At 43.2% G+C, this 14059-nt stretch overlaps 1 long non-coding RNA gene across 3 annotated transcripts in view; it reads right to left on the reverse strand.

Moving 5' to 3' along the window:
* Positions 1 to 4430, reverse strand: part of LOC120398504 — a 93133-nt gene extending 88703 nt beyond the window's left edge. The window contains exons 1-4 of one of the 3 annotated variants that reach the window (XR_005594483.1): positions 4400 to 4430; positions 3903 to 3977; positions 2368 to 2509; positions 1872 to 2004 (exon numbers count right to left, since the gene is read on the reverse strand). This is a non-coding gene — a long non-coding RNA (uncharacterized LOC120398504). Of the gene's footprint in view, positions 1 to 1871; positions 2005 to 2367; positions 2510 to 3902; positions 3978 to 4069; positions 4181 to 4399 lie in introns of those variants that run through there. The other 2 variants (XR_005594482.1, XR_005594484.1) reach the window with 2 other exon arrangements.
* Between the last annotated feature and the right edge of the window lie 9629 nt (positions 4431 to 14059).

The raw sequence follows: 14059 nt of genomic DNA on the forward strand, positions 1-14059 counted from the left end.
ATCCACCTTTGAATCCCTCCTCAAAACTCTCCTTTGCTATGATGCCTACAAATCACTTAACAATGGTTAGGCAGCTGTTGTGCTGAGACGACTGCGGATCTTGCTGACCAATATGGTCTCACTGTTTCCTTGTACTTCCCTGTCTAGGGAGGCCACTCCTACGGATTTAAATGGGACAGCCCTCTTTTTGGGTGGTTTGTCCCCCAGCTGGTAATGAGATATAACTGCATGTGTTTTGTCCCATATGGGAGGGGGAATGCCATTTTGAAGACCATGCTGCTCCCCCCACACCAGTGTGACCCCACATGCACCGGTGTTCTGGGAATACATGAGTGGCCTCTCTACCCCATCTGTCTGTCTCCATCCATTGTCTCTTGTGTTATGTAAGCTCCTTGGGACAGGAACTGTTTTTGTTCTGTGTTTGTACAGAAGCTAGCACGATGGGGCTCTGGTCCATGGCTAGGACTCCAGGTGCTACAGTAATAATAGTACACAAATAATCATAATTAATAAGGAACGGTAGAGCATTTATACTGTCTCTCTCCCTGGATGGTGTGGCTCAAGGGCCATGTCTCACTGATGTTCAGAGCACTAGGTGGAACTAGGATTTTATAGGCTCATGGGGATTGCCAGTTGACAACAACATGAATTATTTTGATTCAAAATTGCAGCCTGTTTTTAGCAGTGCACTCACGGCCCTTTTATTTGTGTCAGACTGAGTGGCATCAGACAAAAACGTTTTATAAAATGGCAATAAGGAGGGGCATAGAAGGAATGAAGGACCAGATCCTCAGCTGTTGTACATGGGTGTAGTGTCACTGAAATCCCAATTAAACCAGCTGAGGAGCTGGTCCATATTGCTTAATTCCGTTTGCAAGGAAGAACACAATGAATGTTGAAACTTGGAGATGCGCCATGCATTTGGCTTTTAGCTTTCTGAAAAGGTCACTGGAGATCTATATTGTTTGGCAATATTTTAGCATTTCTGCTCAAAGTTCACTTCATTGAAAGACTACTTCAAAGCAAGAGACAGTGACTCAATAGCAGAGAAAATCCTGTATTGCAGCAATAATTTCCTAGCTTTGTTTGATTGGCTTATCAGGCTACGTCACAAAATCCTTGTTTAAATCATCCAGGTTGTGGTATTATTTCAGGAGGTGGTAACTTATCTTCAGAATTTAAAGATAGATAAGATAATCTACTTATTCTAAATTACTTATAAACTTCTCTGAAAAACGAAAGCACCTTCTTAGATAGGTCAAGGTATTTTTAAAACTATTTCCTGAAAAAATAATAATCAAATCTACTTTCCCTGGCTATTGTTGGCAATACTGACAATCAACTCTTTATGCCATGTATCCAAGTTTATGCATTTCAGAGTCTGATTTACACAAGGTGTAAATCAACATTGCTTGATTGATTTCACTGGAGCTTTACTGATTTATGTCAGCTAAGGATCTGGCTAATGTTTTTAACAGAATATATTTCATATAGCTTCACAGAGTCACTTCTAGACAAAAGCAAGTACAAACAAAGCAATTACACAAAACCTCAGTGGGAGATTATAGCTTTCTTCCTAAAATAGAAGAGTTATTTACAAGAACTGCTTTGTTATTTATCAGTCATTCATGATGGGGCAGCCAATTAAGTCTAGTGAATATGATCCGCCAGCCCATCACCACAAGTCTGACACCCTGTCCAGTCAAAACTAGCTGATAAATTGCCTCACTGTAAATGCAGACACACTTGCTGATTCACTCAAATCAGATAATGACACCAGGAACTGCCTGCCAGCCTGCAATCTATTTCCTATGTTCGGAGTGGCGTGGGTCACTGCAGTTGAGCAAGCCCAGCCAGAATCATGGACCTACCATTTAATTGACAGCTCTGACATTCTGGCCTCTCTGAAATGACATCAGCTTCTGAAAGAAAAGAGTGCCGATTTTCTTCAACCATCCCACAGCTGTGAGCTACAGAACTGGATACAAAAGTCATGCCAGCATCCTAGAGTGGGGGAGGGGGAGAGAGAGGCAGTGGGTTCCTATGTAACCCCCTAAAAGAGAGCTTAATAGGAGTACACTATGTTATTAGCAGCCTGATATTTAGAGGTGCAGTGAGAAAATCAGGGCCTGGGCTATATGGGGATGTTACATTACACTAACTGTAGTTAGTTTGTCGTAGAGTGCCTTGTGTCCACATAAACTACTTTTGAGAACAGATTTTATTTGGCATCTGACGTCACAGTAAGTAGTTATCCTTGCAACAGAATTAACTCTACTTTGCAGTGAGTCTGTTTGCTCTAAGATTTCTGTGGACCAATTCCTAACTGTTGCACTAATTAGTATCCCACACAACATTGGTTCATACCTGGATCAACCTGTCTTGGTATCTTGCTCTCTACTGCTCAGGAGTCATCATCAGGGTTCAAAAATGGCCCTGGCAAAGTGAATGGAAGCCAAGAGCAAAATCATGGCAGTTTGTTTAGTTTGACCTCCAAATCCCAGAATGCCTGAAGTTTCCAGGACGCATCACACAAAAAAACAGAGGAAAGAGTAGAGCAGCTGAACATTTCACCATGGAATTTCTGCCCAGTAAGCAGAGCAGTCAACTGAAATGAACACACTGATCAACAATGAAAGTACCATAACAAAGTGGTGGGGATGCACTTAAGTTCTCTTCAGTTAAACTGCTGCATTCAGAGCAAACAAACTACGGCAATGTAATATCATTATGCAGACATGCCCAAGGAATGAAACAACCACTGAAGGCCAAATCCAATAGGCAAACTCCTCTCTGGAGCAAGAACATTCAAGTGTTCCCAATGTCTCCAATAACAACATTTCATTCAACCTTTAAAGACTATTTTCCACTGCTCCCTGGATAGACACATCCACTGTATGGACCATTTATCTAAAATCAGAAACACCCTCCCCACCTCTCCTTAAGTCTCTGAATTCTTTAAGATCCATCGCTTGGGATGTGTGTACATCAGGAGTAGCTCCATTTAATTTAATTGAATTATTCTGGTCTGAAGCCCATATGAGGGAAGAATCAGGTTTAATGTATAAAAGCATCATTTTGGTGAACAATGTGCTTAGTGAAATCAGTCTATTCCAGATAGTGGCTCAATGGTCTAAATTTAAATCCTGAAACACCTATAATCACTGTCTATGACACCTGGCCTGGTTGAGTCAGACTAACTCCATTGCAGATAGTCTCTCAGAAGAGGCCTTAAGAAACAAGGTACTGTCTGTTCTGAACAAACAGAACAGCGCAAAGGGTGTCCTCCATTTTCACGTACCTCCATCTGGTTTCCAATTGTGCCTATGCAACTTTGGATCGCCAAATCGTTTGCATGTGCAATTTCTGCACACTGTCACTTATGCAAATAGACTATACATGCGCAAATGCACTTTAAAAAAACAATTTTGGTTGCACAAAAATTGCACACACACACGATTTTCTCATACAAAGTTGTGCACATAAAAGTGATGTTGGCTTTGTATATTGGCCCTAGCATTCCATGCAAAAAATACATGAATTGTTATCTCAAATACTGTAGGTCTGACACCTTTACTCATTATGAGTAAGCACCTTACTTGCACACTGTCCAATTTAAATTAATGGGATTATTTGCATAGGTACTAAATGTGAATAAAGATAGCAGGATCTGATCCTTAAATTACCATAAAAAAGATGCAAAAAGAACCTTATGTACCTTTATGCATAATCTACAAGCAGATGTCGGAAACCAATTAACATACTGCTCATTGCTGGTATTATTGACATCAGATGTGCAGATGTAATGTTTGTGGCTTCTCATAAATGCTGGGGAGAAACCATTGCAGACTGCATTGCTTCATCTCTACCCAAATGAAAGATCTACAGATGTTTTAACTCACCGGTAGAAGAAACATTTGTAAAGTTGCCTGAAATCACTGTTGTGTATTGACAGAGTGTTGCAAAGGCACTGCAAGCTTGAGCGGTACAAAACAATTTGAATTACTTTTCATTTAGTAAAAGTAGGGGATACTATTAATAATAATCCTTCATTATAAAGAGTATTTACCAAAACTAGAAACATCTCATTCTAGTATAGTCATCCCTATGCTACGTGGGCACCAAGTCTCACATACAAGTTAAATAATCATTATTAATAAACAATAATCAAAGAGTGGATGGGGCTATTTTTGGAAAATGCACTACAAATCTAAAACCGGGATAAAAGTAAATTGACAAAATGCAGCACATCCTTTCATACTAAAACTCAGTAAGCTAATAAAAGTAGCCAAAGTATTGTAGTTAAGAGATCGGATCCTAACTAGATGAAAATGGTCTCTAGTGGGTCATGAGTAGTCAATGAAAGCAGAAAAGAATGTGACTGAGGTCTGGATCATACCTTCCTGGCATCTAAGCCTCTCTCATTCCCGTGCAAAGAGAATGCCAGCCTCTGCTGCATCACAATGTGTGCAGCTAATTAGAATCAGAAGACAGAGCCTCAACATTCTGGACGTTGGGATGCAGCACAGCACCGCAGACTGTTAAATCTGAACTGATTAAAGGAGAAAAGGTTATACATGTGGATTTGCTGTATTGATGACTTTTTACCTCAGCAACAAAGAACTTCACACAGTCTCCCTTCTGACCATGTGGTTTCTGGAGCAATTCCTCTCTGGTCTCTGCTGTAGCTCCAACAGCAGTCCATTAGGAGCACGGCCCCTGCCCCTCTGGAAGGTGTTACAGTCTCCTTCCTCCATTTCCTGCTGCCCTCTTTTATAAGGATCAACCAACTAGGTTCCAACTTCTCAGATGCAGGAGGCAGACCAACGAACCAGCCATCTTAAGACCTCTGACTCCAGAGGAATGGTATCCCTTATGCCTTCACATCCCTCTAGACTAGTGGTTCTCAACTAGAGGTACATGTACCCCTGGGGCTATGCAGAGGTCTTCCACAGGATACGTCAACTCATCTAGATATTTGCCTACTTTTACAACAGGGTATATAAAAAGCACCAGTGAAGTCAGGACAAATTAACATTTCGTACCGACAATGACTTGTTTATACTGCTCTATACACTGAAATGGAAGTACAATATTTATATTCCAATTGATTTATTTTATAATTGTATGGTAAAAATGAGAAAGTCAGCAATTTCATTAATAGTGTGCAGTGACACTTGTGTACTTTTGTCTGATTTTGTAAGCAAGTCATTTTTAAGTGAGGTGAAATTTGACGGTATGCAAGACAAATCAGATTCCTGAAAGAGGTACAGTAGTCTGGAAAGGTTGAGAGCCACTGCCCTAGATCACTGGGACACTAAGTACCTTGTAGTCACACCCTATGCACTATTGTAATAATCTTTGTACAAAATATGCCTTGAGGTATCATATGAAAACTAATAGCTTACTAATCATTAACATTCTTGTGTGATATATGTATGTGATGGTATTAGAGTTATAAATATATGCTAGAATTATGACTAAGATGAGAGTAAACCAGGAGTGTCGGGGGAGTTGTTAAACGAGTCCATCCTAAACAAAGGAATGTGTGTTTACCTCCATTTTCATATAACCAGTAAACAGGACCATCAAGACAGTAACGAGAGATCATCACAGGAAACAAAACAATTTGCATTTAAGCTAATAAGTGGGGTGAAGACCACCAGACTCCATCTTGCCTTCCTCACAACTTGAATAAACTTTACTTTGAGCAGTAACCTTTAGAAGAATTAATTGCAAAGGCTTTTGGGTCTATAAAGACAGGAGGGCTGAACTTCAAGCAATAAGCAATTGAAGCAACTAGCATACAATATTATTGTATTATAAAGTGTATAGAGTGAGGTCTTTTCTAAAAGCTAATGACACACTGATTATTCACAGTGATTAATACAATTGTGAAATGTATGTATTAACCCTGTATGAGGAAATATGGATACTTAATATTATGTTTTAAAGTCTGCCCAAACAAAGGGAAACGGGTTCCCTCCCAGCCAGGAGAGAATGCAGCTATTTACCTGTCTCCTATGTAAATTAAGCATGGTGGACTCAAAACAATGGAAACACCTTTTATATACAGGGTGATGGAACCTGTGCAGAAGTGGGAGGGGGAGTGGGAGGGGGGGCACAAGTGCCCAAACAGTGTGCCACAGTGCCTGAGAGCAGACCCTGGCCTGTGTCCCCACCCACCCTCTTACCATAGCCCGGTTCTGGCTTCTGGCCTGGTCAGGGGACAGAGTCTTTAGGGGAAGAGGAGCAGGGGGCAGGGCCTCATGGTGAGGGAGGGCTAAGGCCCACCTCAGACCCCCCCGAACGGGAAGAGGCTGACACTGGTAGGCTGATCACCTTATCAGCTCCCCCGCCATGAAGTGCAGCCCCTGCCAACACAGTTTCACACCTGCCCAAGGCTACTACACCTATGTTAAAAAGTAGGTGGGCATGGCCCTCCTGGCTTCCCTGGTTCCAGCTCCCCTGAGCCCCAGTAAATCTTAATCTGCCTCTGCACATACCAACTTGGACTGAAATAACTGATGGTATGAATTAAAACAGCAAGCAATTTTGGTTCAAGTTTGTGTGTAGATAAGCTTTGCCCACATGACAAGATTTCACTGAATTTATGTAAAAGCAGTAAAGAATCCTGTGGCACCTTATAGACTAACAGACGTTTTGCAGCATGAGCTTTCGTGGGTGAATGCCCACTTCGTCAGATGCAAGAGTGGAAATTTCCAGGGGCAGGTAAATATAAGCAAGCAAGAAGCAAGCTGGAGATAACGAGGTTAGATCAATCAGGGAGGATGAGGCCCTGTTCTAGCAGTTGAGGTCTAACCTCGTTATCTCCAGCTTGCTTCTTGCTTGCTTATATTTACCTGCCCCTGGAAATTTCCATTCTTGCATCCGACGAAGTGGGCATTCACCCACGAAAGCTCATGCTGCAAAACGTCTGTTAGTCTATGAAGGTGCCACAGGATTCTTTGCTGCTTTTACAGAACCAGACTAACACGGCTACCCCTCTGATACTTGACACTGAATTTATGATCACATACTGAGACTGTTGGGTTGGAATATTACTTGTGTCCATACACAAACTGGTTAGGTAGTACGTGTGAAAGGACAAGCAGAAGTGTGATGGCAGCTATTTACCTGTAGTTCCAATTATTCAGCAAATAGCACACTACTCTGTAATAGTTGTTGACCAAATCAATTGTAAATTTTACTTTAAAGAGTTAAAAAAAACTGTAGAAAAACAATGAAGATTTCCCTATCTTTTCTTCTACTGTTAACTTGCCAGTTGTCGGTAAGCTACAAATCCTAGCTGATAAAGTGGAGGAGACAGCTGTGAAAGGGGATTTAGAAAACTAAAGAACAGATATCATAAAAAGACCATTTATATTTTGTTTAGCACAAACAAAATGACATTATAAACACTACAGAAAAATATAGAAAAAAGTCAAATGGCATCTTTTAGAACGTACATTTCCCTTTATTATGATTCTTTATTATCTGTATGGCAGTAGTGCTCAGGAGCCATAGGTGCTGACAGCTGGACCACCCACAGAAAAAAAAATTAGTGGGTGCTCAGCACCCACCAGCCACAACTGATTGGTGATGCTGCTGATCAGCGGCTTGGGGAGGGACTTGGGGGAGGGTGGAGAGCAGCGAGCAGCAGGCAGGTGGGGGCCTCAGGGAATGGGGCAGAATGGAGGTGGGAAAGAAGTGGAGCGAGGGAGCAGAGCACCCCAGGGGAAAAATAAAAGTTGGTGTCTATGTCAGGAGCCCCAGTTCTGGACCACGCCCTATTGTGCTAGGTGCTGTACAAACACAGAACAAAAGATGGTCCCTGTCCCAAAGCGTTTATTCTCTAAATAGTCCATTCAATTATTAACATGTGAGCCAAAGAAAGTTTGATTTAAAAAAAAGTCAGTTAAACCAGCAATACCTAGTCAATAGCAGAAGCAAGATCCAGCTCTTTTACCAGTATCAAACCGAGATCAGTTGGGCAATCTACCCCTGGGAGAAGCTCCCCATAATCATCCACAAAACAAACTCACTATCCTCCTTCAAATCCCCCCTTAAAACTCTCCTGTGCCATGAGGCCTACAAAGAACTTGGCACTGATTAGGCTGCTGGTGTATCAAGTCTACTACCTATTTGGCTAACCTATATTGTCTCATTGTTTCCTTGTTCATCATCGGCTTGTCTGTATCCGGCTGTTTTCTCTTGTCTTATACTTAGATTGTAAACTCTTTGGTGCAAAGAGCACAGGGCCGGCTCCAGGGGTTTTGCCGCCCCAAGCAGCGCCCCCCCCCCCCCAAAAGCCGCGAACGCGATCTGTGGCAATTCAGCAGGAGGTCCTTTGCCCTGACCGGGAGCAAGGGACCCTCCGCCAAACTGCCGCCGAATAGCTGGACCTGCCGCCCGTCTCCAGAGTGGCTGCCCCAAGCACCTGCTTGCTAAGCTGGTGCCTGGAGCCGGCCCTGAAAAAGAGTATCTTTGTTCTATGTTTGTACTGTACCTAGCACAGTGGGGTCCTGGTCCATGACTAGCATTCCTAGGGGCTACTGCAATACTACTACTACTACTACCACCACCACCACCACCACCACCACCACCACCACCACCACCACCAAATTTAAGAAATAACAAATAACTTAAGGCTCTTTTGCCTTCACACAAAAACTTCAGAACAGATTGCGGCATTTAGCCACTAACCCAATTGGAGGCAGTGTGGTGTTTCCTGGTTCATAGGGGGAGTGTACACACTGTACCACAGGTGCCAACTTTTCCTTTTCCCCAGGAGCGCTCAACCCATGCTCCACCCGAGGCCCTGCCCCCACTGCATCCCTTCCCCCAAGACCCTGCCTTTGCTCTACCTCTTCCTGCCCCTCTTCTGCCCCCTCCCCCAAGGCCCCGCCTCACTCTGCCTCTTCTCACCCCCACTCCACCCACTCCTCGAGGGCCCTGCCCACCCAGCCACCACTCTGTGCCCTCCCCAAGCCACCAAACATCTTTGGCAGCACCCTTGCCCCCATCAGCTGTGGGGCAGCGATGGAGAACAGCTGTGGCTGGGGGGCACCCACAGAGTCAATGCCTATGCACCATCCCTTGTGATGGTGCCACCAGCTAATACAAATCAGATGCTAAGAGTCCCAACTCCACCTCCACCTCACCCCTTTAAGGCAGAGTGGACCCCAGCAGCAAACAAAGGAAGCATTCAATTATACCTAGCTCTTCCACAAGGAGTTGGGCAGCAGAAAGCTCCCTGTGGCCACCCTCCTCTTATGCACCTGCAGCAGCCAGGGACAATCTGGCCTTGTAAGAGCTTTATGTTCTTTTTAATCATAGAGATCATGCAGAGTACAAGTCTTTGCTATTTTACTACGGTCTCTTAGACCAAAACACTAATAGAGCTACTGTAGGTATTTGACTATTTATATTACCTGCCACTCAGTTAACTATTCAATGCTTATTTGAGGTTTCTTTAGAGTTACCTGTAATTAATATAGAAATATCACTTAAATGGCTGCAGGGACTCTGGATGATTAGGGCTAGAGTGACCAGATAGCACATGTGAAAAATTGGGACGGGGGTGGGGGGGTAATAGGAGACTATATATTAAAAAAAAAAAATCCCAAAATCGGGACTGTCCCTATAAAATCGGGACATCTGGTCACCCTAATTAGGGCTCATAAAAGATGGGTCTTGCAAATGATAGGTCATCCCTAGTTAGGCCATGGACTGAATGCTGATGTGCATGCAAGATAGAAACAATTGGAAGGAGAATGATGTAACTGATCTTTGCAAATTACATTAATCTACTTTCTTTGCAACTACCCCTAAATTCACAGCCCTACTGGAACTATCAGGCAGATTTCTGGTTCTTTTATAGAAAGACAAAAGAGATAACAACAGACAGGTCAGTTTTTGAAGGATATAGTAGAAGTAGTTATGGATATTTTTTCACTTTCATAGTCAGATCCCTGTACAGACAAATTTGTACAAGTGTATAATGAGCAAGAAATACATTCTAGCAGGTATCAAAGGATGGGATGTAAAAGAAAGATGAGTCTTTAAACTGGCACTAGAAACCCATTCTATGATTCATTATCTAAACTTCTAAATGCAACAGAGAGACTTTAAAGATGAAAAGACCATGGAAAAGCTTACCAGGTTTTTGAGATAATGGCCTGATTGACAACTCCATTAACCCAGCATAACTACCTAGCCTAGCCAGCCCCACAGTATTTGTGCCATTACGCAATGATGCATCATCAGCAACAACAGCTATCAACGTAACATCATAAGTCAGTGGAGTAATTTCAGTGGAAGCCAACAAACTTATACCAGCATGAAACTGTTGTAAAGGAATAACTGTAAATCAGATCCAGTATTTTGTTTTTTGGATGGCTGTTTGAAAACTCTTACATCCCAATATAGACTTCTCCCTCATGTACCAACTGTATTCACCAAGACAATCTCATAGGCAGTGACTGTACAAATAATAGTCTGGTTCAAGGAAGATTCAGTGTTTTTGGAAGGATCCTCAGAAGCAGGCGGTAGCAGCAAGTTTCCAAATAGGAACGGAATTGATCTGACAACCATTTCTCCCAAAAACATCAGCAGCTAGAAAGACTTTGGCCCCAAATATTGCTTTCAGCTACATTGTGTAAATCCAAAGTAATTCCACAGACTTCAGGATGTTGCATTAAATTCTGCTGTTGCTATAGACTTGGGTAACACAGTGGCACAAACATCAAGGATGTGAGTGAAATGTGTTTGTGGCTCCCCCTTAAGACTATGAGTTTGATCAGGGGCGGCTCTAGGAATTTGGCCGCCCCAAGCACGCCGGTCCCGCGGCTCCGGGGGACCTCTTGCAGACGTGCCTGTGGAGGGTCCGCTGGTCCCGCGGCTCTGGTGGAGCATCCGCAGGCACGCCTGCGGAAGGTCTGCCGGAGCCACCTGCCGCCCTCCTGGCAAAATGCCACCCCAAGCGCACGCTTGGTGCGCTGGGGTCTGGAGCCAGCCCTGGGTTTGATTCTCCCCTGCCTCAGACTCTGTGCCAACATTTACACTGGTACAAAGTGAGTGAAAAGTGCAAGTCAGATTTACCCACTTTGTACCAGTGTAAATGAAAACAAAAGTTGCAAAGCAGTAGGGAAACAGAGCCACTGGGTCAGATCTTCCCCTTGTATAAACTGGTGTAGCTCCTTTAGATCCATCCCAATATCTAGAGAACTGAGATTGTGGAATTCCAATCTTCCCTTAGAATGTAAAGCTCATCTAACATATGGGAACACTGGTGGAGGATAAAAATCTTTAAGGAAATGGTCTTTTATTCCCCCCCCCCATCATGGGGAGAAGGCCCAGTCTGCACTATGGAGCATAGATAGAATATTACAGTTGGATGGGACCTCAGGAGGTCATCTAGGCCAAACCCTTGCTCAGAGAGGACCAATCCCCAACTAAATCCCCAAATAGCCCCCTCAAGAATTGAAGTTGCAACCATGGGTTTAGCATGCCAGTGCTCAAACCACTGAGCTATCCCTAAGGAACAGTGTTAGCTGATTAGAAATTTCCCTGGGTCATTCTTCAGTCTGAGCTATTGTAATTATTCTAGTGTAATGTAATTAAGAACAAGAAAAAATGATGATGATATTGGTCATATCACAGTGTACATGTTTGTCAAACCAGTCAAATTGCAAGTCTGATTTGGCCACATTCTCTATGTGCTGTGATGTTTCTAGTTCTCAAAACAGCTGTGATAATAATGCATTAGCTAGAAAGTAATCCAATATAGTCAACATCCTCTGTCCGGACAGGGGGAAAAACGAATACGATAGCAGAAAGGCAGAAAACAGAGTTCAAGGAGTCCACTCAGTGGTTAGTGCTTTGCACTTAGATTCAAGATACTGTCTTCTCAGAGGGGCTGGGAGCACTACAGAATGTGAACACAGTCCATGCAGGGAATATGCATCTCTTACCACACTACAGCAACCCCTCTGATTGATTAGGAGCATCGCTCTCCCTTCAGCTAACAGAAGGGTGAGTGTGATGGGGACTTCAAGGTCAGGTAGAGGATTTAAAGCAACAAAAGTGTGTGCGCGCAACTTTTATATCAGAATAAATCTGAGGTCTCCCTTGTAACTAATTTCCTCCTCGCCTAGATATCAGAGACATCTCCCACTCTTACATTTGTTTATTTACAGGAATCAGTTACATTACAAACAACCTAAAGGGACCCTACCATGCCTTTAAAAAAATATCTTTGCACAGTGCTATGCAGCCATGGCTCTACATAAATGTTTAATAATAATAATAAACTACTAAGCAAAGATTATAGACTAGCTCCTCAGCTGGTATGAACATTGTACGCATTTTTTGCAACCCCATGCTTCCAAATATAACTGTTCACATCACTCCATACAGGCCCAGCCTAAGGATTTGGGAGAGCGTTTGAGAGAGCGTTCTTTGGAATATACCTTAAGCTTAACCCACTTATTTAACATTAAAGAAAATCAAGGAGAAAGGGAGGCTTTTAGGTCACCCCCACCTTCTTGCTGTGGATGTGGCACCCAGCTGCTTGGTACATTCAGCTCCAGTGACTGGTTTGTTGTTTTGAGTGTATCTTTGTGAGGATGAGGGCTAGAGCCTTGCGGGAAGAGGGGATCCATTTGGGAGAGCAGTGCTTTGAGACTGGCCAGGGAGTAAGGATGGCATTGAGCCCCTTGCAGGGAAGGGAAGAGGGGGTTCAGGCATTAGAGAGCATGCATGCTGCTTGCAGGCTGAGTGGAAAGGAACGGAAGGCAGAGATGGATACCCTAGAACAGAAAGTGATAGCCACCTAACCACACATGCTTCTAGTGGGGTGACTGAATGACCCAAATAATTTTCATACTCCCATTGAGCAGGAGCCTGGACATTTTGTATATCCAGTTTTTAATGGGACATGGAGGACAGCAAAAGAATCCCCAAATTTGATCTCTGACTTTCCCATTGGAGGTCACCAGTCCAATCATTTACGAAAATGGTATTAATTTCCTCTGGGAGGCAGCCACAATGGGCATGAAGCCCTCAACTGGAAAAATTGAGCTTATCTGAGGTCACCGCTTGTACTTACTGGATTTTAATAAAGAGCCTTGGTCAGGGTGAATAAGAGCTGCACAGGTACTGGCATTAGCAGCCCTTTCCAACGAAGAGGCAGCCTGCTTGTCAGCTAGTACTGTTTATTTATTGTACTCTGATATCTAGTTTCTTTCCAGCCACCACAACTCATATTTCTTTCTTTTAAAAATTCATTCCGCTTCTTGCTGTGACCTAGTTTCTAGACAACATATACTATAAACTGAGTAACAGATCAAAATCATATCAAAACCATAGCTATACTTGGTTGAATGGAGACATATCCATTGCATTTCAAATGAAAAGAGTTTACTTTTTACACTTATTATATGATGTAAATGACAAGCTTGATGAGATGCTGTTATAGTGAATGGTTTAATCTAATTTGATTATCAGGCATCCTTATCTCATTACTAAAAAAACCTGCTGGATAATGTCAACAGAAGCTCATTAACAATTCATCCTTTGCAAAAGAGTCAGGAACAGCTAAATTTCTAGCTGTCATCCACAGTACTGAATAACAGGGCTGAAGGACTGGTTACATTGGACCTGACCATTGCTATATCAAGTCCCTTGTCCTCCCTCCACGATTTGCCTGATGCTTCTGAAGATGGGAAAACTCACCACCACAGCATCAAACTAATTGTACAATTCTGTACACATTGGGGAAAGAATACCTTCTTGTCTCTTTCAGTGTTTGGTTCATGCGCTGAAACATGAGCTCTGACCAATCCTGTTTTAAACATACAGAACACAGAGGCGCCAACTTTCCGATTTCCCCAGGGTGCTTGACCCCTGCTCCGCCCCTTTCCTCAAGGCCTCACCCTGCCCCTTCCAACCCCTGCCCTACCACCGCCCCCACCCTGCCTCTTCCTGCCCTGTTCCACCCCCTCACCTGAGCACAGCCTGCCTTTGCTCTGGCTTTTCCTGCCCCTGCTCCTCCTCC

The sequence above is a fragment of the Mauremys reevesii genome, linkage group 2 (genome assembly GCF_016161935.1).
Source record: "Mauremys reevesii isolate NIE-2019 linkage group 2, ASM1616193v1, whole genome shotgun sequence".
Taxonomy (NCBI): domain Eukaryota; kingdom Metazoa; phylum Chordata; order Testudines; family Geoemydidae; genus Mauremys; species Mauremys reevesii.